Below are 27,281 nucleotides of genomic sequence, written 5' to 3'. Positions count from 1 at the left end.
CAGAATTCATTGATCATGCTCTGACTTCCTGTATGTCTTTGTAAACTGTGGTTTTATATAAGTGGTATTCTGAACATCCAAATGCTAAATGCCCTGACTTCTATGTAAGGCATCATCATTGTTTGCTGTAGTATGTTTGACTCCATAGGCCCAATGGAAACTTATGTAATGTTTGTCCAGCCTTCATTATTTGTCAATGTTATCCACAAGAGTTAGCCATCTTACTAATAGTCAAAATCAATAATCCTTTGAGAGAGCCCTCTGAGGCTAAGGAGGCTAAGCCTTAGTCAAAAGATTGGTGTGAAATAGTTACTTGAAGTCTTCCTGGGTTGCAGCCTTCCAGGGTTTGATTTTGAGATAACATGAGTGTCGTCTGACAAAAATCCACACACAGCACTGACCAGGCCTAAATCGCCATGTGTCATATGCAAGGGAGACAACTTCTACAGAGATTGTCCCTGTATCCCTCGAATACTAAGGGACTGGTCTCCCCGTTTGCACAATTCGGTAGCATCAACCTCTGATAGCCATGTTGACTGCTCACCGTCGACTAGTGAAAGTGAAGTCCCAGGACAGAGAGGGAAAGCTAGATTTCCCTGCAAACTGTGTGAAGGCGATCATGCCATCCACCGTTGTCCCTTCTTAGACAAGGCTAAAAGAGTTCTGGAAGATCGCCCGATTTTACAAGCACAACTTCCTCCTGGATATCAAAAACTCCTGCCAAGTCCTTCGCTAGTTGAGAACCCGGCTGGCCTGCCCAGGTGGTTAGCCGAAGCACCTATCATTGAAGATGAACCGTCTGGATCCATGCCTGACGAAAGTCAAAAGGTTGATACGGCAGTTGACCCGGTTTTGCCTTCAGAGGCTCTATCTTCGAATGATACCATCACAGAGGAGAATAAAGACGACACCGTCCAAATTCTCTTCATCAACACTGACTCCGATGAACAAGGGGGCAATGCCCCCATTCCTTTATCGCAGGAAGGAAGTTCTTCAGAGCGATATCCGGCCGTCTATTCGGTCCCACCACCAAGAAACCTGGTTGTGTCCTTTGACTGGAACCAACTAGGCAGACCCTGGTTGCCAGCAAGCATACCATTCAGAATTATCGTTCAAATATACAGAATGGTGATGGCTGGCACTATCATTGATGAGGGGGCATCTGTGAGTATCCTTTCCTCTATTGCTTGGAAAGTGCTTGGTTCGCTAGCGCTTTTACCTGAAATGAGAAATCTATCAGGTTTTGATAAAGGAACCAGTCGACCTTTAGGGATCCTCCCCAATGTGCCCATAACATTGAAAGGGAAGACCGTTCAAATGAACGTGATGGTCATTCAAGGACCCTTGGATTATAACTTACTCCTTGGACGAGACTATATATATTGCATGGGAGCTATAGTCTCCTCACTCTTTAGAGTAATGTGTTTTCCGCATGGAGGAAGAGTGGTCAAGCTCGTGGACCAACTTTCATTTCCCGGATCACACATCGCAAATAGTCATGTACCATCCCTAAATGGTCTATTCATGCAAGAAGTGTCTCAACCCACGGTCCATCCTCCTGATGAGCGCGAGTAATCCGGGAGGATATGACTGGAACCCAGGGGGCATGCGTCCTGGTCTGCTTCGGCAGGGAAACTTTGGGTATAGAGTAGGTTTCCGCGGGAGAATATGACTAGTCTGTACCCCGTCCGTCTAGGAAGAGGGTTATTCTAGAATAAGATTCTTTTGTCAAAGTTATGTGAGTTGGCGGGCTACGTCGCTCACCTTTTTCTATTTTGGTAGACATTGCCGAGGAAGTGTTTTGTTTGAAAGATTAACGGGACAATCTTTGGGTAACCTGAAAGAGGTAAGCCTCTCTCGTTAAAACAAATGTTTTGGCGGAAGAGAAGTAGAGGTAACCTTGAAACTCTGTTTTATACCTGGGGGCATGCAAACCTTTTGGAGTGCAAGCAAGGGGCGGCTATTTATTTTTTAAATTTTTAGGACCTTTAACCCTTTAAACTCATAGGATTAGTCGTTTCCAAACTTGCATAAAGAAAGGATCCGGGGCAAAGCTTCGTGAGATGAAGCTCCATAAAAAATAGAATCTCAATGAGACACTCTTATCATATGACTGGGTAATCGAGCAGTTTTAGCATAAAGTTCATGCTCGTTAAAAAATAAACGCAAGATCCGAGCAGTTTTAACGCGGACTTCATGCTCGTTAAAAAATAAACATAAGCAATGAGCAAGTGTTTCCACCAGCGTTTAAGCTCATTTTAAAATAAAAAATGAACCATCCCGGTAAATAACCACTGTGAATGTAATATCATCAGCCATTAAAACCTTGGTCGTGTTTGCACCGCCACCTCCACTTTTCCATTGGCCGATCGTTCACCTCCATATGATTGTTTACCCATTTTGAGGAACAGCTACGAAGAGTGATTTCACCTAGCCATCCTTGTGACACTGCCGTGATTGGAAAATTCCAACCTGTACCTGTAATCAGCTACTAACCCTGTTTATCACTCGTTCCTCAAAAGACGAGTCTTCTTTAAGCTCTTTTCAACTGACTCGTAAAATATGAAAAGATTGTCGAGTCCTTGGCCTTCCAGCTCGTTAAAGGGACAGGAAGAGCTATCCCTCCTCTAGATTTTAATATTTTTGGACCTGAGGGATTATTGCACAAAAAGATCGAGCGCTTGTTTTATTCGGCTCGTTAAAACTATCGAAAACTCATCCCTTCTGTATTGTTTTATACTTTTTCGGACTTAAGGGATTAGATGACGAAAAAGGACTTTTGGAGTTAACTTTATGTACCTTTTCAGACTCTCTAAAAATGAAAAGGACCAAGTTATCCTTGTCGTTAGGCTCGTTAAAATCATTAAATAGCGACAAACTTGTCTTTAGACGAGAACGAGTTTCACTATCGCTAGGCTCGTTAAACCATAGCGATGGGCTTGCCCGAAGGGCAGGTTATAGACAAGCATATGTTATCCTCCTCAAGCTTGACAAAAATAAAGAGGTACTGGTCAGCAATGACTGGGGAAAAATTGGGAGAAACTAAAGAAAACTTTGATGGTAGCAAGTCGCTCTTGAACATGACACTTTTCCTCCGTACCACAATCGGGTTGGGTTGTATCATTCGCCGGTCTCATCCATGGTCTCGCCATACCATCCATATTTGGGGTAATGCTACCGATCCATCGTATCAGTGTCGCCATATGTTCAAGAGAAGTCGTTCAGAAAAGTCAACCGTGTCCCATCCACTACCGTACATTATCCTTCATCCTTTCATGACCGCCACCCTGAATCATATGTCACAGATCGTTTTTCACCTCCATTAAAATCATTAGCTCTGTTCCGTGTCACTGATGTGGGATTCATTAAGGCCCTCCTGTGACGGATCGCTTCTTGTCGACATTAGCTCATTATCCAAGAATTTGATCTAGGAACAACCCCTTCAGTACTTTGAAGCTTGCATGCCACAATGGCAAGTTTCTCACTTCCGGTGACAGGTATACATCAATGACCTTCGACCGAAAGATTTTGCGTGGTGTTCGACGCCAAGTCCTTTATTCACACCACGTGAATTGTATTGCAGTACCTTGAGGGTCATTATCATTATTGGTGATTCCTCTCGCGCTTGTTAACGGTTTACATCATTGACCGGTAATCAAGCGATGTCTTTCCATGTTCGACTTCAGAACATTTCTCACATGGATCGACTTGTACTTAGAGTGAAGATCGAACGAGTTTGAAGACCCTGGATCTAGTTTCATCCATCCGGGCTGTGATATATATTCAGGAAAGATAAATACATTGACATGTACATCATTGCAGCAGATAATCATCCTACTCAAAGGATGATAATTTCATCAAAATTATCAGTCTACCATCAGACGATTGTCTGTTCTATGTACAGAAAAATGAATTTATAAAGCTAAGCATGGGAATGCCCGCCTCAGCTAGATCATGAAAGCAGTATGAAAAATAATGTATTGTATCGTATCTTATTACAGGTCTCCTCTCAGCATTGGATGAACTTTGGATCCCCCTGATAAAGCATTTCGCCCGATAAATAGCCTCATACTTTAGGGGCAACTGTTATAGACATTTTTGTGCCTTATAGCATTGAGCATGAAATGTCCATAATCTAAGGGATCTAAAGTCCCTTAACATGTTGTTCCTATCCCTAGAGGAACAAGGCTAACAAACCACAGCAATTCACAGAAGTTCTCCACCTGAAACTGCTAAAAAACAAGTCAATTCAGGATCATTTCAGTGGCTACACTAGCTGTTTGTGCTGAATGTCAAAGCTAACACTGGCTACCTACGTTGAATGTCAACTGGAACACTAGCTACCTGCGCTGAACGAGAGTGGACATGTGGTAGGCTCATTTCTCAAGGTGTCAAAACCCAGGAAGCTTCCAAAATGACACTTGCCTCAGGGAATTAGACTGGTGATGAGTAAGAGGTTCCAAATCTCCAAATGGAAGCAAGAACCTCCAAGTGGACTCAAGAACTGACAGAGGGAGAGGACACTAGTCAGATCTCAAGCTGACTCATCCTCTCTCCAAACATCTATATATGGATCTCTCCTCCATGAGATAGAGAGGCTGGAATTTTGTTATTGCAAAGAATTGTTGTTGGTTTGAGACTGGAATCATTGGGTGCTTAATGCTTTGAAAGGGGTGAAGATAGGAATTCCATTTGCTGGGAAGGAGATGTTGGATTGGAGCCCTCTGGGTTGTATCTCTTCCTGAACCTTGTTATTCATCAATAAAGCTATCTTGGTTTCTCCTATATGTTGATGTATTTTTGATGTATGAATGCTTTAGTGTATTTGGTTTATTTCTAATCCTAAACTAGTTATGAATGTGAATATCTGTCGTTGTGTAGTGTTCTTCTCTTGTCGCAAGTAGTTGTTCTCTTGTTGCAAGTAGCTGTTCTCTTGTGATCTTGCAGGAACCCTTTGAAGCTGGACAAGCAAGAAGGCAAGTAGCTGTGAACACCCAAAGAGAAGAGAGACCGGATCGAGGGACAAACGGAAGACACTGGTAAGTCTATTGATCTATCTTCTTTCACATTTCATAAAGGAAGAAACCAGAATAGCTGTACTCGTTTGTTGCTAAGGCACTTTCACACCTTAGGTGGATAGGATCGTCCTGCATATGCATTTTTCCCCACAACAAGTAGAGTATGTTCTCCCAGGAGTAGAAGACATAGGATAGGAAGATGCAACACTCGGTAATGGAGAATGAGACGATATGAGATTCTGGCACACATTAGATTTAGGTGACTTGCATTCAGCGAAGTCAAGTTCCATTGCAGCAATATTCATGGCCACTATCTGCACCAGTGCTAAATGGCCTTTTACAAAAGTTCATTTCTTTCAGTACATATGCATCATCATGGAGCCCAAATGGTGTGCTGTTAAAGTCGAAGTGAACTAACTTCATGTCTTCAGAGATATCAATTTCAATAGTGGCACGGGGATGAGTCTAGACCAATATGAAGGGTAATGATACACCCCCAGATGGAGTATTCCCTGAACTATATCTATGCTCGTTTTGTTTCACCAGATTTTGAAGGCCTATAATCTGTTCTTCGAGTTCGTGAAAATAAGATGCTTTCTTCTCAATCCTACTTTTCAAGAGCAATTTCTTAGCCTTAAGCTGTTCGACATCATTTATACTTGTCTTAGGCAACCCCTTCCAATGGATTTCCTTTTTCTCCTTTGAAATTATCTCCATTTCCATAAGCACATTCAGTGCATCATAAAACCTTCGCCGAATGTTCTTTTCATCATATTGTTACCGTTCTGGTGAAACAAGAGTGTTGTCTAGATTTGCATATTCAGCTACAAGTTCATTTGCAACCTCATTATATGTGGTCCAGTCCTTGCTCTCAACCTTCTGACTGACTTTCATGCTGAACTGCCGGAGTCTGTGTAGAATGCAATGTTGAAGCTATTATTATTTGTGCACTGATATTTTACTCGCCCAATGTGAATTGTTTGCGCTGTTTGAGAGGAAGTGTCCAACCAACATATTAATTGAGGTTTTTATAATATATATATTAGCAGGGATTGTTGTTGCATATTCTTCTTCACAAAGAAATGTATGTTTAAGAAGACAGTTGCAAACTGTTGTATATTCGAATTGTAGTGACATTGTATTGTGAGTGGGTGTTGATTCTTGGTTCATAGTTTTGATCAGTGTTGAAAGTGTAAGTTTGATTTGTTGAGAAAAATGGCTAAAATTGATGATGCATTAGATTTTTTGAATAACCTCATTCATTCCATTGTTCATGATATGGTAAAAATTAGCAAAAATGGCCTCTCTAATATTCGAACTTGTCTACAAAATGCACAAGAGAAAATTGAATTTTTACAGCTTGAATCTCAGCTTCAACAAGATGAGTTACAGAAAAGACAACATTATGAACCTATTTTTGTTCAAAACATTGAGACAGACACCCATCAACAGCCAAAAAGTCATAAAATCAATAATGTTGAGGTTGATTCAGATCAAGTGCTCATTTCAGAAGTAGATTTGCATGCAAGTGTAGAAATTCAGTGTGCACTTCCCAAGTCAGTCATCAGACCTTGGGAATATCTTGTTCATAACAAGCACAGAACTGGTCTTAGATATGACAAGGAAGTGTCCTTTCATATTCCAGATTACTCAAAGCCCATCCAGTTTCAAAGTGCTGGAATTCTTCATGACAGTTCACATCCAGCTATTCTAGATTCTGCCCCTCTTCCATAGTAGCAACAACAACAACAACAACAGATTGTGAAATGCCAACACTATGACTGATTTGGCCATCTGAAATATCACTTTTTTGATCTTCATCCATGTAAGCATTGTCATAAAACTAGTCATTATTCAAACAAATGCTTCAAAAACAAACCTCCTGCAAGAACAAAGATTCATCTTGGATGGATTGCTTCTTGGAAATGGGCATCAATAGCCAAGAAGATATTTTAGTCATATGTTTGAACTTGTTCTAGAGTATTGAAAAGTCTTGTAGTTTAGTATTCTCCATCATCTCACCTTGTATCTGATAGAGGGGGAAATGATGGCCATCTTGTTGGCATTATGATTCTGGTATGGCTCTATGATAGAGATGTTGTACTTGATGGCAACACCCTCAAGTGGCAATGCTCTGATCAGGCTCTCAAAATGTTGGAAATTAAGAGGTACGCAGGAGAATAGTTCAAAAGGTGCGTACACGCAGGTACGCCGTGAAGGGACTGCGGCCGCACACGCAGGTCACCCGTTCAGAAGGTGCGTACCCCCAGTTCACTTACTTCAAGGCAGAGAAGCGCGTTCACGTGGGGTTTCCTATGTTTGGCTCGTGGTATTTAGCCCACCGTTCTTGATTCTATGGTTTTGGCCTGTGGTATAGGATCTATTTTAGCCCTGGTTTGGATCCCTTCTATTGGTTATTGATGGTTTTGCCCCATGGTGTGAATAAGGGCTTGACTATAAATAGGGAAGGAGATCACTTGGCTAAAGAATCTTTTGCAAATTGAATATCTTAAGATCTGAAATATTGGGTTATTGTTTTAAAAGCTTGATCTATATAAAAGTGAAGTTGAAAGCGAATCTATAAAGGGTGATCTCTCGAGCGCATGATCAAATCTGGGCATCTGACGATCTGTAGCACACTGGTGGACTGCCAATTCGGCCCTAACCAGAGGTACGCAGGTGATTAACAGTGCAAGTGCATGGGTGCGCAGAGCAGAAGAAGGCGCACTGCGTGGGTACGCAGAGCAGAAGAAGGCATAGTGCGTGGGTATGCAGCGCGACAGAGGTTCAGGTGCGTAGGCACAGTGAAAGTATGCGGCGCTTCAGAAGCCGCAGGTGCGTAGGTACGCAGCGCGATAGCATCTGTGGGTGCGTGGCTACAACAGCAGTACGCGGCGCGATAACATCTATGGGTGCGTACCTACAGTAACATTACGCGACTTGATTAAAGAAACAATGCGTGGGTACGCGGCGCAGCAGAAGGCTCTCTGCGGGTATACGCAGGGGAGCAGAAGGTGAAGTGCAGAGCCACGCAGGCCAGATAAAGAAAAACTGCGGATCTGTCTTAAGACCTTTTGTTGGCTAAATTTTTCTGTTGATAAGATGTTCTGGGTTTAGTTTACTATTATTGTTGATCTGGTTACTGCAGTTGATTGGGTGATTTACTTGTACTTGATGATCTCTTGATGTTTATGGATCCAGTTTGAAAATTTATGAAAAGTGGTCCTTGAAAGAAAAGAAGTAGGGGGTTGTAGCTCCCTTCCAGGAGAGACTGGAAAACGAGAGAGAGTTGTAGCTCTCTACAGGTTGCAGCCTGCGTACTGGTAAAGCACTGCACCAGTACAAAACCATTGTAAAAGGAGTTTCTAATTTGAAAGAAGATAGAGACATATTGCAGCAGGTGGTTTTCACCCACATTGGGTTTCCACCTTACATCTGGTGTTCTTTGGTGTGACTATCTATTTTCTTTGTTCATGCTCATTATTTTATGGTACTGACATGAAAAAATAATTCAAAGTATAAATAAGGAAGATTTATTAAAAGAACTTGATAATACTGATTCACCTCCCTCTCAGTATTATTTCCAACAATTGGTATCAGAGCAGGTCCTTCAGAGAAGCTTGATCGCTTGAAGGAAGATCATTCATCATGAGCAACTATGAGAGGGAAGCATCAATCAGGCCACCAATCTTTGATGGGACAAACTTCAATTATTGGAAGGTAAGAGTTACTGCCTATCTTCAATCTCTTGGTACAGAAGTTTGGGATATCATAGATACAGGCTACACTTTTCCTTCAACTACTCCTACAGATTCGGCCGAGAAGAAGAAATATGAAACAAAAGCTAAAGCAGTCAATACTCTGCTAGGATGCTTATCTCAAACAGAATTCGTAAAGGTTATGCAATATAAATCCGCAAAGGAAATATGGGACAAGATTGTCTTGAGCTACGAAGGAGATGAATAGGTAAAGCATGCTAAACTTCAAACCCTCAGGATTCAGTATGAGTATCTCAGAATGTATAATGATGAAAGTGTGGCTAACTATTTTCTTTGGGTAGACGAGATTGTTAATTGCATGAAAACTTGGGTGAAGAAATAAAGGAGGCTATTGTGGTTGAAAAAGTTTTAAGATCATTGTCCCCCAAGTTTGAATCTAAAGTATCTGAAATAGAAGAAAAGGAAAATCTACGAATTCTTACTATGTCTCAGTTACATGGAATTCTAACTGCTTATGAAATGAGAAAGGGAGGTCCATCAGACAGGAGAGAAGCTGCTTTCAAGGCTTCAGGCAAAGGAGACTACTATGAAGCAAGTCACGTGCCAGAAGAAGAAGAAGAATCAAATTTTGTCAGAAATCTTCAACGGGGTACTGGAAGGTTCAGAGGTAAGTTACCTTTTAAATGTTTTGCTTGTGGAAGAGTAGGTCATTATGCTGCGAAATGTCCTCATAAGGATAAGATTTACAAAGGAAAGAAACTTGCTAGATGGAGCAAGAAACAGAATGCAAATAAGAAAAGCTACTACACTCATGAAGATAGTGATGGTCTATCAAATAGTGATGAAGATGAACGGGGTAATGACTATAAACTTTTAATGGAATTTGAAGATGATGATTACATGGATGCTATAGATGTGGATAGCTTTCATGAAGAAATTTCTAGACTCAAGACATGTATAGAAGAAAAGAATATGATCATTGATACTCTACAATTTCAGATTGATGAAAAAGAAAAATATCTTGAAAAGTTAGAAGGTGAAATTGTTGGTCTTAGAAAAGAGATTGAGAAAACAAAGGCTATTAATCTTAAGTTTGTCAAAGGATCTGAAACTTTGGATGAGATCATCAATGTACGGCGTTCTCCACTAAACAAGACAGGTCTGGGGTATAATGGAGAAACTTCTCAAGCATCCACCTCAAAGAGTTATCTTGATGCAGCAAGAAGGAATGAGCAAAAGCACAATGGAGATCACCAGGTAAAGCAGGGACCAATTACAAACAAAGACTATCAGGCAAACCAGGGGCAATCCGTCTTAAGGATGAACAAAAGCTACAACCAGCCATAGGTAAAATCCTCTCAATTTGCTTCAAAAATGAATGACAATAGAAATTACAATCGTTTGGCCGAAAGATTTGATAACTGCAGAAGTTTCTTCAATGGACAATGCTTCTTTTGCCATAACTTTGGTCACAAAGCAGCTCAATGTGTTGCATATAAAATGATCATGACTAGAGAATCTCAAAAACAAAGAAGTATGACCGGGATTACAAAAAGGACCTATAACAACTTTTCGGTTCTTGAAAATGAAGTTGAATGTTCTATTTGCAATAATTTTGGTCATGAAGATTCTGAATGCAGGAGCAGGTTTCAGCAGACAAAGGAACAAGCCTCAAGCACCAAAACATGGAGAATAAAGGAACCACAAACAGAAAGATGTGGGATAGCATTTTATGCAGAGGGACAGGAAAATCTATGGTACATTGACAGTGGATGTTCGAAGCATATGACAGGTGACAAAGAAAAACTTGAATCATATTCTGCTCTAGAAAAGGGAAAGAAAGTTTCTTTTGGAAATGATACTCCTGCAGCTATAAAAGGAAAAGGCACTGCTCAGTTAAAAGAAAAGGTCAAAGATGGAAATGTTTTGTATGTTGATGGATTGAAACATAATCTTCTAAGTGTCAGCCAGATGTGTGATCAAGGAACCAAGGTGATATTTAGAACAAATGGATGTCTTGTTCGTGATCTTGATACAGGTAAAACGGTGATCAAAGGTAAAAGAACTCCAAATAATCTATACATATTTGAAGAAGGACAACAACAATGCTATCTAAGCAAGGATGATGAACACTGGTTATGGCACCAGAGTTTGGGGCATCTAAGCTTTTCACAAATAAGGGAAGCATGCAAATATCATGCAGTTCGCTATCTTCCAGATATCAAAATTCCAGACAACACCATATGCAAATCATGTCAGTTTAGAAAGCAAACCAGAACTAACTTTCCAGAGAAGGAAGGATCAGCTAGCATGCCTCTTGAGCTTGTACATACAGATGTATGTGGACCATTCAGGAAAAGGACGCCTCGAGGAGAAGAATACTTGATATTATTCATTGACGATTTCTCCAGGTTTGTCTGGTTAGGACTTATGAAGCACAAAGATGAAGCATTCGAAAAATTCAAATCCTTTAAAGCCTTGGTTGAAAATGAATCAGGATACAAAATTAAGTGCCTCAGATCCGACAGAGGTGGGGATTTTACCTCAAATGAATTTTTTGATTTCTGTGAAGAACATGGGATAAGAAGAGAATTCTCTACAGCTAGAACTCCTCAGCAAAATGGAGTAGTGGAAAGAATGAACAGAACAGTCCAACAAATGGCTCGTGCTATGCTTGATGAGTCTGGAACTCCTGCAACTTTCTGGGGTGAAGCTGCATATGCTGCGGTTGTTATTCTCAACAAAACAAATGTCCGAGTGAACAACACTCAAGCTCCTCATGAGCTCTTGTATGGTGAGACTCCTTCGGTAAAGCACTTCAAAATCTTTGGGAGCAAATGCTATATTAAGAATACTGATGAGCAACTCTGCAAACTTGAACCTAGAGTAGATGAAGGCATTCTTCTTGGTTATTCTCCACATAGCAAAGCATACAAGTGCTACAATAAAAGACTTGGAAGAATTGTTGACAGCATTGACGTAGTGGTTGATGAGAAGGGATACATTCCTAGGCAAGTAAATCATGAAGATATCGAAGAAGATGAATACTACCCTCAAAGACAGAATGATGAAGAAGAAGAACCTCAAGAAGAACCAGAGGAGCAGATAAGGATAGAAGAGAAGACTCCATCCAGATATGTTCAGAAGAATCATCCAGAATCTCAGATTTTGGGGCAGAAAGAAGCAGGTGTACAAACAAGAAGAACAGTTGCAGAAGCTTCAAGCTATTTGGCATTACTCTCTTCCACTGAACCACAAAATGTGAAAGAGGCATGCAAAGATGAATGTTGGGTGAAAGCAATGGATGAAGAACTTGAGCAGATCGAAAAGAACAACACTTGGGAGCTGGTTCCTAGACTAAAGGATAAGAATGTTATAGGGACAAAATGGGTCTTCAAAAATAAATTGAATGAAAATGGAGAAGTAATTAGAAACAAGGCCAGACTTGTTTGTAAAGGGTATGCGCAGCAAGAAGGAATAGATTTTGAAGAAACCTTTGCTCCTGTTGCAAGACTTGAGGCCATCCGAATGTTCCTTGCTCTCTCAAGCTTTCAAAACTTCAAAGTATTTCAAATGGACGTGAAATCAGCCTTTCTGAATGGAGACTTGGAAGAAGAAGTATACATTGAGGAGCCAGATGGTTTCATTCTGGAAATGATCCAAATCTTGTATGCAGATTGAAAAAGGCTCTCTATGGTCTCAAACAAGCTCCAAGGGCTTGGTACTATCGTTTGGACAAATATCTTCATCAACAAGGTTTTTTCAAAAGGATCAGCAGACAGCAATCTTTATATAAAAGTTGAAAATGGCAAATTCCTAATACTTGTTGTGTATGTAGATGACATTATCTTTGGCAGCAATGAAGAAGCTATGAGTCAAAGCTTTGCCTTGGTGATGCAGAAAGAATTCGAAATGTCCTTGCTGGGAGAACTGACATACTTTCTTGGTTTGCAAATCCAACAAAAAGAAGGAGGGATCTTTTTGTCTCAAACCAAGTATCTCAAGCAGATTTTGAAGAAATATGGCATGGAAGATGCAAAACCAGTATGTACACCCATGGTCACAGGATGTAGCCTCAGTGCAAATGATGAATCAGCAGCAGTGCATCAACCAACCTACAGATCTATGATTGGAAGTCTACTTTATTTGACAGGTACCCGACCAGACATCATGCATGCAGTGGGAATAGTTGGAAGATTTCAAGCAAATCTGAAGGAAACTCTTCTTCAGGCAGTGAAGAGAATCTTTAAATATCTTCAAGGGACTCAAAATTATGGCTTATGGTATCCTAGAGATACATATCTCACACTTCATGCTTATACAGATGTAGATTGGGCAGGAAGCATGGATGACAGGAAGAGCACAAGTGGTGGTGCGTTCTTTATGGGTTCCAGATTAGTATCTTGGTTCAGCAAGAAACAGAGTTCGATTGCCTTATCTACAGCTGAAGCGGAATATGTTGCTGCTGCATCTTGCTGCACTCAACTCCTTTGGATGATGCAGACCTTGTAGGATTTTCAAATCACTTGTATACCACCCATCTCCATCTTATGTGATAACACAAGTGCAATCAGCATTTCAAAGAACCCAGTCATGCATTCAAAGACCAAGCACATACCGATCAAGTATCATTTTCTCCGGGAACAAGTACTTGAACAAAAGGTCAAGTTGGAGTGTGTTCCTTCTAAGGAACAAGTTGCTGATATACTCACCAAACCATTGCCCAGGGGAACCTTTGAATACCTCAGGAAAAAGCTGGGGGTTGTTGATGCATCATCATGTTGTTGACTCTCTTCTGATTGATGGTTGTACGCAAGGTTCATTTGGGGTATATGTGTGCATTTGCTGGAGATCGAATGGCACAGGTTCAGGGGGAGCATATAATGCATTGTTGGCATTATGGAGGAAGTACATCATGGATGCTGGTCTGAATATTGCTGCAATATGTCTCTATCTCTTTTATGGTCATTTATGGTGTTTTGATGGCTTATGGTTCTTATTTGCAGATCTGGTTTATAGTCAGGGGGAGCATGTTCTTAGGGGGAGCATAACCCTTTGCCCTTGATGTCAAAGGGGGAGAATGACGTTGAGGTTGCCATCAAGTCCAAAGGTGGAGATTGTTGGCATTATGATTCTGGTATGGCTCTATGATAGAGATGTTGTACTTGATGGCAACACCCTCAAGTGGCAATGCTCTGATCAGGCTCTCAAAATGTTGGAAATTAAGAGGTACGCAGGAGAATAGTTCAAAAGGTGCGTACACGCAGGTATGTCGTGAAGGGACTGCGGCCGCACACGCAGGTCACCCGTTCAGAAGGTGCGTACCCCCAGTTCACTTACTTCAAGGCAGAGAAGCGCATTCACGTGGGGGTTTCCTATGTTTGGCCCGTGGTATTTAGCCTGCCGTTCTTGATTCTATGGTTTTGGCCCGTGGTATAGGATCTATTTTAGCCCCGGTTTGGATCCCTTGTATTGGTTATTGATGGTTTTTTCCCATGGTGTGAATAAGGGCTTGACTATAAATAGGGAAGGAGATCACTTGGCTAAAGCATCTTTTGCAAATTGAATATCTTAAGATCTGAAATATTGGGTTATTGTTTTAAAAGCTTGATCTATATAAAAGTGAAGTTGAAAGCGAATCTATGAAGGGTGATCTCTCGAGCGCATGATCAGATCTGGGCATCTGACGATCTGTAGCACACTGGTGGACTGCCAATTCGGCCCTAACCAGAGGTACGCAGGTGATTAACAGTGCAAGTGCGTGGGTACGCAGAGCAGAAGAAGGCGCACTGCGTGGGTACGCAGAGCAGAAGAAGGCGCAGTGCGTGGGTACATAGCGCGACAGAGGTTCAGGTGCGTAGGCACAGTGAAAGTATGCGACGCTTCAGAAGCCGTAGGTGCGTAGGTACGCAGCGCGATAGCATCTATGGGTGCGTGGCTACAGCAGCAGTACGCAGCGCGATAGCATCTGTGGGTGCGTACCTACAGTAACAGTACGCGGCATGATTGAAGAAACAGTGCGTGGGTACGCGGCGCAGCAGAAGGCTCTCTATGGGTATACGCAGGGGAGCAGAAGGTGAAGTGCGGAGCCACGCAGGCCAGATAAAGAAAAACTGCGGATCTGTCTTAAGACCTTTTGTTGGCTGAATTTTTCTGTTGATAAGGTGTTCTGGGTTTAGTTTACTGTTATTGTTGATCTGGTTACTGCAGTTGATTGGGTGATTTACTTGTACTTGATGATCTCTTGATGTTTATGGATCCAGTTTGAAAATTTATGAAAAGTGGTCCTTGAAAGAAAAGAAGTAGGGGGTTGTAGCTCCCTTCCAGGAGAGACTGGAAAACGAGAGAGAGTTGTAGCTCTCTGCAGGTTGCAACCTGCGTACTGGTAAAGGACTGCACCAATACAAAACCATTGTGAAAGGAGTTTCTAATTTGAAAGAAGATAGAGACATATTGCAGTAGGTGGTTTTCACCCACATTGGGTTTCCACCTTACATCTGGTGTTCTTTGGTGTGACTATCTGTTTTCTTTGTTCATGCTCATTATTTTATGGTACTGACATGCAAAAATAATTCAAAGTATAAATAAGGAAGATTTATTAAAAGAAATTGATAATACTGATTCAGGCCCCCTCTCAGTATTATTTCCAACACATCTATAAGCTTGAAATCCACACCAACCGAGCTTGAGCCAAAACTTGCCATACCAGATTCAGAGTTATAGCCAGAGACAAAGATTGCCTTGAACATGCCTTTAGTCGGTGATACCTCTTCAAAGAATTGGGGACACTTCCTCTATCAGTAGACTTCAGCTTCTTGCCAGTTTTGGAAGAGTTCCAGAAATTGCATTAAGCATTCCAGAGTTCTTGGTCATCCTTAAACCATCACAGGTTGAGACCTCCCTCTTCAGGTTGAGGTTCTCCCTTTTATGCAGGGTGAGACCTCCCTTTCATGGTTGAAGGTTACCCTCTTCAAAAAATTAGGAGCACTTCCTCTACCAGAAGACCTCAACTTCATGCCAGAATTGGAAGAGTTCCTGGAACTGCACTAAGTGTTCCAGTGTTGGTGATCATCCTTAAACCACTGCCCTTTATACCAACATTTCAGAGAGCACATTGAGCCCAGTGTTGCCATGCATTTTTTCATATTTTGTATTACAGTTCTCTTGTTGGACTCATACATAACCCTTTCGATTAAGGGGGGGAATGTTGGACACCTAATCCTCTAAGGGTTGGTGTGGAAGCTGAACAGCCAAAAGGAGTCCAAGGGTCCACTTGGAATATGAAAACAAGGGTCACTCCTATGTATTATAAGTATGTATCATTGTGAATAAGAAATACAATCTCATTATCTTTCCTATTTTGTCTTTGCTATGTGTGTGTTTACCACATTTCACTAGGAAATGCCATCCCCATGTGGAGCCACTGTTAGGGTCCTATAATAATAGGATTCATAATTTTGAATTGCCTATGGTTAGTCTTGTAATATTGTACATACATTTGATTTCTGCAAAATGTTTTCCATATTAAAAATTAAAAAATATAAAGAGGGTATGTCCTAAAAAAATATTAGAGGACAAAAAGAAATAGAAAAGATCAAAAAATTGAAAAATATGAACCCCAAAAACAAATAAAAAAGATCATGAAAGTGTGCAAATTCAAATTCCACTACTTTTTACTTTACTTTATAAAATAAGGTTGTGTTCAGCTTGTCAGAAATGCCACAATCCATGATGGTAAAGTAGCTTAATCTTGACTTATTCATGCTTTAAATTTTATGTTGATAGATACAGAATAAGCATCTAGCCAAATTGTTTAACCTTGGCAGATCAGTAGTTAGGTAGAGAATAAAAATGAGCTCATCAGTTTAATCTGAGCCATTGGAAGTTATAAAGTTAGAATTAGACTGTTTGCTTGTCAAAAGAAAAGGAAATAAAGGGTCAGCAAGCTCAAGTGCGCCCAATAAAATGAAGAAAAAATGTTAGGATAAATAAAGGGTAGGTAGAAGAAAGGTTTCAAATGAACAAGGTTGCTGGGTCAAAAGCACATTTATCATGATTAATCCTATGTTTCATGTGCAGGAGGATTTGTGAATATGAAAGGATATTCACAAGCTAGTTTTACTAATTCCCCCTCATTTCACTATACCCCACATGTTTATTTGCTAATTTCCCCATTATCCCTTCATCACTTATAAATCTTGTTTTTCGTCTCATTTTGACCCTTACCCCTTGGTTTCACACATTTCCCTAGTAATTACGTTTCAAAAATCACCCCCCTACCCAAAACCCCTTTTCCCTAGTGTGAAACCCATTCCCCATTGCAAATATTACCTTCTCCCCCTTATTAATTTCCCTATTTCCCTTCAAAACCCATAAAAACCCCTTTGTCCTAAGTTTTTATGCCCCTGCATTATCTACTTAACCCTCCCATTTCATATTTCACTGAAAAACCTCTTTTATCCCACCAACCCTTGGCACGGTTAAAAAACCCCACCACATAACCCATGGTCCCACTTTATTAAACAAGCTACTTATGATTAAAAATCCTGACCTTATTATTTAACCAAGTACACTTCTGTGTAATTAAACCCTGGGCCCTGCAAATCCCTTTCCCAATTTGCTCCATGCATCTTAACCGTGTGATAGCCATCCGATCTCCTACCCCCAGATCCAACGATGAACATCCATATCGCACAGGTTCATTATCCGCCCAATAATAGCCCGAGATCACGTGACATTCACGGTTTTTCCTGGGCACTATTGTGCTACGTGGCGGCAACAAGTGAGATCACATGCTCGCAAAAAAATACCACTCACCCTCCAAAAGCGGTGCGATGGCCCAGAAAACCGCCTCCCCGCCAAATCCAAAAACTGCCCACTGTTCATTCATAATTTCCATGCCAAAATGTGACCATTACCCATTAAAAGGTTGGAAAATCCCCAATTCACTCTTTTCGCTCATTTTTCACTGCAACTGCTACTTAGCCATTACGACACCCTAAGACCTCTGCGACCAAATTGACCACTATCTTCCACCTGAAGAAGCCCTAGACACCTAATTGAAGCAACCAGTTGATAGTTGAAGCCACCGTACCCTCTGAAATCACTATTGAACCCAATATGTGCATCAAACCATCGATTTCCAGGTATTCTTGGAAAAACTAGAATGACCACTGAATTTGAAAACGTACAGTTTACACTGAGAGATTAATTAATTGAATTAATTACAAGAAACTTGCCTATATTGAAAAGAAACCTGCTATACACCCGAAATCCTATTTTCAGGCTGTAATTACCCTCTCACTATACCATAACAGCTAAACTCACTCTTAAAACCCCTAAAAGCCTAATTCATATCTGTACACCCAATTATGGCTTCCCAAACCTCTTTGGACGTGAGACCTCTGCAAACCCCTCACCTAGACTTCGACCACCTTGCATTGGCAGATAGAGATTTCCAAATAAAGGATATTGCTTCCCCTACCTACCTTCTGAAGCTCCATTGCTTGAGTAAGGATAGATTCTTAAACCAGAATGATGACATCCACCTTTGGAAGTTTAATTTGCCCAAATATTTGTTTCTAGAAGTACATCCATTCCTAGACATCATCCACTTCTATCATGTTTGCTACGTTCCCAACCAAAGAGAAATTGTCACCCCTAACCAACAAGTATTGTTTACCATCACTGCAGAATCCATTAACCAAATGTTGTAGGTCTAACCAAGCCCTAATGAAACCCCACTGTCTAATGGAGAATTGTTGGACCTTTATACCAAGTTAGATCTACACAGAATAGCCCATATTTTCTAGACTTTCATCATAGAGGAATTTCATATTCCCATAGATAGTCCCCCTTATGCTGCCACCATTTTTTTTGAGAGAGGCCGATAGATTATTACCATGATGTATTGCATCTTAGGATATACCATAGATGAGCTTGTGGATGAGGTTGTCCTGGCCTTCTGTTACATATCCATTTGGGCACATAACTCCCATCATCCAGATCAGTGTTTTAGGGCTCATCAAACCCTAATTTCAGTTGCTACATGCCCTAAAAATGTTACCCTTTGAATTCCTCCTTCCCAGATAGTTTCATGACTCGAAGACATCCAGAAATGGCCTCTAGAGGGACCAGCACAGGTAGGCCCATGTAAGGCTACGCTACAGAGCAGTGAAATCCATGCTAGGGTGCCCTACAGAGCACTTAGGCTTCCTTTCAGATTCGCTGGGCAAGCTTGAGCAAAATTCACATAGGGTTTTGGGGAATATTCTTATCTTTTGGAGTCATCTAGAAGTTTCCCTCACTTATCAACTCCTATGAGCTCGAAAATGGATGAGGAATGAGTTAAGATGCATCCTATCCTCTCATCCCTTCCTCCATGAAACTAATTCTAAGTATGGAAGGCCATTCAAAGCCACCATTTATGACAAAACCTCCTTTATCTCCCTATAAATTGACCACTCATCTGAGTGATCAGGGGTTGGATTATGTTGAATTGTAAGGAGATAATGATATTGTGATACTTGGCTTTGAAGCTAGTATTGTAATGCTACAAGTTTGTCATGCTTTTGATGTGATGTGGATGGGATCCAAGCTGGAGGAATGACTTTGAATCAGACACAATGGTTGTAATTCCTTCTTCTATTTAATAAAGTGTTTGAACCTTTCTCCCATATGTTTGTATTGTTTTATAATGCTTATATGTGTGAAATGTATCTGATTCCATTCACTTATATTCAATATATCTTTTGCTTTGATCGATTGTTTTTTTTCTGTTGTGTTTATAGGTACTTCTCAAGCATATTAAGTATGGGAAGGAGCGACATGATCGATACAAAGGAGATGAGAGGAAAGCGTAACTATAAGTAGGTCTTCTCATCTTATCTATTTCTTATAGGTAAAGACTAAAATACTTTAAACTATTTTCTAGATATGGATACTTATCTAGGGAATTAGTATTTATACGTAGATACCAAATTCTCCAAAACAAATTGGCGACTCCTCTGGGGAATATCACCTTTCCTAGTAGCTTATCCACCTCCTAGGACATTCTTGTAGACCCTACTTGTGTTCATTGACTATATTTCAGCTCTTTTGCATTGAATTTTGGTTAAAAATTGAGGTTAGATGACTCTTGAGTGGCTTCTTAGGAATCACCACAGGCTTGGTCAGGGGACAGTTCTCTGCAGAGCACCCTTGAGTAAGAGAGAGTGATCTACAGTGTAGTTAAGACCTCTTTGACCTGCATTGATCCACCTTAGGGAAAATTTTCAGCTTTGGAATGTGTCTTTGCCAACTTTTCTCTATTTGTTTGTTTGTTGATTGATCAATGAATGTTATGTCTTAGAGAACAAGTTTCTATCTCCTTGCCTATCCCAATTTTTATTTGGTTGATTAATGTTTCTTTAATTTTTTCTTTGTCATTATCAGCCTATAATCAAAGTTAGAATATAGTTGATTAATCTTTGTTCGAAAGAAAGTGTCGTAAAGTCTTCTTTTCCTTTGAAACAGAATTGTTGTAATAGTTTTCATTCTTATGAAAGATTGATCGATTGTATGTCCATTAGTTTCCTGTTCGTTCATCATAACATTAAGGGATTAGAAAAGAAAAACTTACATCCTTCATATTGTAGTTTGTGAATGCTTGAAAGGAATAGCTAGGGAAATTGCATTAGATGTGCTCTTTTCTCTTTGTCAAAAGATCTGATTGCTCTATCCCTACTAGCTAAGGTTTTCATTGTTCAATTGAATGAAAATAATTCTTATCATATTAGTTGCATTTTAGGAATTGCAAACATACATGACGTGGTGAACCTTGAAAGGAAAATTCTAAAGAATATCAACTTAAAATTTATCTGAATTTACCTAATGGAGCATTGTTACCTAACGAAAAACATTTAGTGGTTCTAGGCTAGAGATGTGTTCCGACATCGTAAAACAAAGCAGTTGCCACTAACTTGTCTGCAATTCATCCCGAGTGTGATACCTCGTTCCACGTACATGAATATATCATAGCTCATCCACGTACCTTCAGGTATATAGGGTGGTGTTACAATACATAAAGTATATGGGAATGCTCTCACTGTGCGGTTTTGCATTAGACGGTGCTTATACGGATTGGGCCTCCATGTACTTTCTGGTATATATGGGAGGACAACACTAGGTTTCTATCCATCATTAGGTAACTGATTCAGCCGCCTTTTACACTTTAATACATCGTACACATCATTCGTGGAGATTGCCTGCCCATACTTCTTGGTTCGCCAGGAGGTATTATGCAATTCACAGTTGCTTGGTAAACCTTTTTCCTAGATTATCCCTCTTTTGTTTTGTTATGTTACTTTGATTAAAATAAAATTAATTGATCATGGATAACATCCTCCACACTCACTCCTTAGTCGATCTTAGGTTGAAACATATGGCGACAAATCCAAAGTCCACCGATTAGGGAATTCCTTTTTATTGGAATCCTAGTCCTTTTCCTCTTTTCGGAAATATTGGTGCTCCTTATATGGCTACATTATCCCTACTGGGACTTACCATTGGCTTGCCAATATGGTTGTTTTCAACTTCCTTGGTTCAAAATTTCACGATTTCTCCGTAATCGATCATTCCTCCAACGCGACAAAATGAACCTCTAGTTGATCCTAAAGTTGACCCTTTGCCTTATTCCTCAGTTGTTTCTTCCTCCCCTTCTTCCTCTTCACCTGGTGAAAGTATTGGTGCTAGTAACCAGGTGGCTAAGAAGAAGAAGAAAGGAAGAAGAAGAAGAAGAAGAAGCAAATTCAGTAGAGGGGCAACCAAGCAACCATTTCTTTGAATGCAACATCTAATGAGAAACCATCCATCAAGCCTCATAAAGTTCGATCTCCATGCAAACTTTGCATGGGAGACTATCTTCTTCAAAATTGTTTTGGTATTTCTCAAATCTTAGAAGAATGCTCTTCTTATTCACATCATCCTGTGTCATCAACTTCTGGAGATCATGATGGTGACACACCATCAACTAGTGGTACTAAAGTTCATGGAAAGAAGGGTAAAATTAAGTTTCCCTGTAGGTTATGTGAAGGGAATCACCCCATTCACCTTTTTCCCTATCTGGATGAAGCCAAAAAAGTGTTGGATAACAGTCCTACTTCACCGCTACGACTTCGATCTAGTTACAGGAGACTATCCCTTAATCCTTCACTAGTGGATAAAGTAACTGACCCAAATCAACCGTCGGTCAAACCCACTCTCTCTGAATGTGAATCGCATGAGTCTATACCTAACCAATCGCAGGTCGAGGAAACAGTTGACTCATTTTCACCTTCAGTTAATTCTACCTTTCCCATAGAGAGTGAATATGATACCACTCAAGTTCTTTTCATTTCTTCAAGTTCCAATGAGCTTGGGGGAAATCCTCCTGTTCCATCAAGACATGAGGAAAATCCTCCTGCTCTCGTAACTCAAGGGGTTAATTCTCTCGTTTCTACGGTACCCCCTCGAGGTAGTCTGGTCACTTCCTTTGATTGGAATCGACTAGCAGGATTTTGTCTTCCTTCTTATGTGCCTTTCCTGATCATAGTACAGATTTGTAATATGATTGTATCAGGTACTATTATAGATGAAGGTGCATCTGTGAGTATCCTTTCCTCAAATGCTTGGCAAGTGCTCGATTCACCACCACTTGTGCCTATTACCCAGAATCTGTTGGCTTTTAATAGAGGAACCAATCAACCATTAGGGATCATTCCTCAATTGCCTATTTCTTTGGGAGGAAAAAACATTTATCTGAATGTGATGGTAGTCCCAGGCCCTTTAGATTAAAATTTACTTCTTGGGCACGGCTATGTTTATGACATGGGAGCTATTGTTTCAACACTCTTTCGAGTGATTTGTTTCCCACATGAAGGCATAATCATCATCGTTGACCAGCTTTCATTTCCTAGTTCAGATATGGCTTCTAGCAACCATCTTCCCTAAATGGTCCTTTTGTACCAATGGTATCATCCCTGCCACGGGTTAATTATGTGGCAACCCATTCCATGCCTACATCAACTGACGATAAATTCAGTGATGTTGTACATTATGTATTAGGGGCATTGGAACTAGATCTCTCTAATGGATTCCTTGCTACGAATCCCTTCCAGAGCATTGTTCTCCCATCTGATGAGAACCTCTTAGAATTCATCACCTCTTATGAGTCGTTATCAAGGAGTATGAGGATAGTTCCTTGTCTTCGGTCAACCTCATTAAAAAATGAAACAAAGGTCATGAGGATAGTTCCTTGTCTTATGTCAACCTCGTTAAAAATGAAACAATGAATATGAGGATAATTCTTTTACTATGCCAACCTCATTAAAAAAATGAAACAGCTCCCATGAGGATAGTTCTTTTATTGTGTCAACCTCGTTAAAAAATGAAACCAAGGATATGAGGATAGTTCCTGGTCTTATGTCAACCTCGTTAAAAAATGAAACAAAGGTCAGAGCATAGTTCCTTGTGTTGTGTCAAGCTCATTTAAAAATGAAATAAGGAATCTAAGAAGAGTTCCTTGTCTTCTGTCAATCTCATTAAAAAATGAAACAAGGACCCCTGGAGCAAAGTTCCAATGCGAGTCTTTGATTAGATATTGGAAAATCCTAGTCGAGTCTTTCACTTGGTCTCATAAATGAACTTTCATTCCATCCACCTAATAGCCACGAGTAGTCTACTTAGGTGAATGTAATGAAGCTTGGGGGGCATGCACCTAGTGGTAAAGTTAAGTTTCCCTGTAGCTTATGTGAAGGGAATCACCCCATTCACCTTTGTCCCTATCTGGACGAAGCCAAAATGGTGCTGGATAACCGTCCTACTTCACTGTAGTGACTTCCATCTAGTTACAGGAGACTCTCCCTTTCATCATGTTGGGGGCTTGTAAACCAATCTCAAGCATAGTTCTTCATTTCAAGCTTGTGTAAAAATGAAAATGAATCCAAGCATTTTTCGCTTCAAGCTTGTGTAAAAATGAAATTGAATCCAAACATAGTTTGTCGTTTCAAGATCGTGTAAACATGAAACTGAATTCGAGCATAGTTCCCTATGGTTCAAGCTTGTGTAAAAATGAACCGATCTCCATTTTAACCCTCGTGATCATCATTCTATCAGCTTTTTCCGTCAGATGAGCCTTGGTTGTTTTCATCCCATCGCGACCATCCCTTTGGCTGATCATACACTTTCACTTGGTTGTTTTACCCTTTTTGAGGAACGGTTGCAATGAGTGGTCTTATTAGCCAACCTCTTCACATAAATAAACATGTTTTGAGAAGTTCCAACATCACCAGAACTAGTTGCTATCGTAGACACCACTCGTTCCTCAAAAATGGAGTCCTCTTTAAGCTCTTTTCAGACTCTTTAAACATGAAAAGATTGTCGAGTGCTTGTCCTTTTCAGCTCGTTAACGAATTGGAAACGACATCTACTAAGTATAATTTTAACCCTTTTTCGGGCTGAGATAGATTAAATATGAAAAAGGAATTCGTTGACCGAAAATGGTCAATAGGTTCTCTCTCATATTGTTTTACGCTTTTTCGGGCTTTAGAGACAAATCAACGAAAAAGAACTTGTGGAGTTTTCTTTGTGTCCCTTTTCAAACTCTCTAAACATGAAAAGGACTGAGTGATCTTTGTCGTTAAACTCGTTAAAACATCAAATAGTGACAAACTTGTCCATCTAGACAAGACTGAGTTTCACCTTCGCTAGACTTGTTAAAACATCAAATAGTGATGGATTCACCTAAAGGGTGAAATTATACAACAAGCATATGTTACCCTCCTCAAGCTTGATAAAAAATAAAGAGGTACTAGTCAGCAATGACTGGGGAAAATGGGAAAAAGGGGAAAACCACTTTATGGTAGCAGGTCGCTCTTGAATATGACACTTTGACTCCATCACCGTGACTATTTGGGTTGGGTTATTAGCTTGATGGTTATCATACCATTGGTATATCATACCATCCATCGCTTTTTTTTGGGTCAATGCTACCAATTCATTTTAGTGTCACTGACATGTTCAAGAGAAGTCCTTCACTCAAAATTCGTCTTTTGTGATACCATAAACCTTCATTTTCATGACCGCCATTCCTCAACCTTGTGTCGTCAGTAAAATTCCATATCTAAAATCACTACAATTGATCCGTGTTATTGATGTGGGATACATCAAGGCCCTCCTGCGACAAGTTGCTTCTTGTTGACATCAACACATTATCCAAGAAGTTGACTTAGAAACACCCTTCCAGTACCTTGAGGCTTTCATGCATCAATGGCAGGTTTCTTGCTTCCGACGATAGGTTGATATCAGTGACCTTCGACCAAAAGACTTTGTATGGTGTTCGACATCAAAACATCTATTCACATCATGCAAAATGTACTGTAGTACCTTGAGGATCATTATCATTATCAGTGGTTTCTGTCGCGTCTGTTAACGACTCACATCATTGGGTGGTAATCAGATGGTGTCTTCCCATGTTCGACTTTAGATCACATATTCACATGGTTAGACTCATACTTGAGCGAACAATTGAATGAGATAGAAGACCCCGAATATAGTTTCATCCATCCGGGCTGTGATTTCAGGAGTACTAAATCATATGTACAATGGGTTTACATTGATGGTCATTCCGATCATGGGTCTATATCTATAGATGACTGTTTATGTACATGTAATGAAATCTTATAAGCTGAGCATGGGTATGCCTTCCCTCAGCAATTCCAAAAATCATGATATATATATTGTAATTGATGCAGGATCACCTTCCACTTACATACCTCCTCTTCATCCTTGCATTGTCATCTCAAGGGGCAGTTCATCATCTCCACATCAAAGTCATCTATCTATAACAAGTCCCCCCCGGACATGTTTCATGACAGTCCAGAAATGGCCTCCTTCCCGGACAGTTTCATGGAAGACATCCATGGTGCAGGTAGGCCCATGTAAGGCTACGCTAGAGAGCAGTGAAATCCATGCTAGGGTGCTCTATAGAGTACTTAGGCTTCCTTTCAGCTTCGCTGGGCGAGCTTGAGCGAAATTCACATAGGGTTTTGGGGAATATTCTTATCTTTTGGAGTCATCTATAAGGTTCCCTCACTTATCAACTCCTATGAGCTCGAAAATGGATGAGGAATGAGTTAAGATGCATCCTATCCTCTCATCCCTTCCTCCATGAAACTAATTATAAGTATGGAACGCCATTCAATGCTACCATTTATGACAAAACCTCCTTTATCTCCCTATAAATTGACCACTCATCTAAGTGATCAGGGGCTAGATTATGTTGAATTGTAAGGAGATAATGTTGTTGTGAGACTTGGCTTTGAAGCAAGTATTGTAATGCTACAAGTTTTTCATGCTTTTGATGTGATGTGGATGGGATCCAAGCTAGAGGAATGACTTTGAATCAAACAAAATGGTTGTAATTCCTTCTTCTATTTAATAAAGTGTTTGAACCTTTCTCCCAAATCTTTGTATTTTTTATAATGCTTATATGTGTGAAATGTATCTGATTCCATTCACTTATATTCAATATATCTTTTGCTTTGATTGATTCTTTTTTTTCTGTCGTGTTTACAGGTACTTCTCAAGCGTATTAAGTACGGGAAGGAGCAACGGGATCGATAGAAAGGAGATGAGAGGAAAGAAGAACTACAAGTAGGTCTTCTCATCTTCTCATCTTATCTATTTCTTATATGGAAAGACTAAAATACTTTGAAATATTGTTCTAGATATGGATACTTATCTTTGGAATTAGTATTTATCCGTAGATACCAAATTCTCCAAAATACCTTGTTAGCATTATGATACAGGTGTTGTCCTTGATGGCAACTCACTAAGATGAAAGATCATAGTGTAGCATGTCAAGAGCAAAGAATTACAGTTCAGACTACAAAGAATGAAGAAAGAAAGGTAAACATAGGTTCACCTTGACCAAGTTGCGTATACATGCAGGTTCACTGAACACAAGTAGCGTATACGTACACACGCACTTTCATAGAAGGAAAAGCACTTATATCTTGGAAAACTAAGTTTTTGGTTCGAGGTATTTGGTCCAAGGTATTTTGACCCAAGGTATTTGGTTCGAGGTATTAACCCTAGGTATTTGGTCAAAGGTATCAGTCCTAAGTGGTTTTGGTCCATGGTATTGAGAAATTCCTAAAACTATATAAGGAGGAGAAGATCATTAGGCTAGGGTGTGCAATTATCGAATATCTGATGAAGTGTGAGATCTAGTATGCAGGTTATTGGCTTATGGTGTTGTGCTTGATCTGAACCAAGTATGAACCTTCGCAGTTGATGAGGGATAAGATCTAATGATGGATTGGGATCTTAAGGCTTGAAATGAATTATCATTATGTGGTTTGATCATGTATAGTCTAGATCTGAATACTGATGCATGTGTTATTCTGTAAATATTATGATTTGGGTATAACTGAAGTCCGGAATAGCTGCAGAATTATGAATTAATATTTGCATATGTGTACGCTGGTTGGCTTTTATAAAAGCATGTATACACGTTGGTTCGACA

At 40.1% G+C, this 27,281-nt stretch overlaps 1 pseudogene; it reads right to left on the bottom strand.

Moving 5' to 3' along the window:
- Window positions 1–5,297: 5,297 nt before the first annotated feature.
- LOC149178423 (transcription factor-like protein DPB pseudogene) overlaps window positions 5,298–27,281 on the bottom strand; it is a 77,213-nt pseudogene continuing 55,229 nt past the window's right edge.

Source organism: Pinus tabuliformis, chromosome 4_1, assembly GCF_031772625.1.
Source record: "Pinus tabuliformis cultivar Carrire ecotype Pingquan chromosome 4_1, CPIR1, whole genome shotgun sequence".
NCBI classification, from domain to species: Eukaryota; Viridiplantae; Streptophyta; class Pinopsida; order Pinales; family Pinaceae; genus Pinus; species Pinus tabuliformis.
Note: the sequence above shows the minus strand (reverse complement) of the source record. Positions and strands in the feature narration are given on the sequence as shown.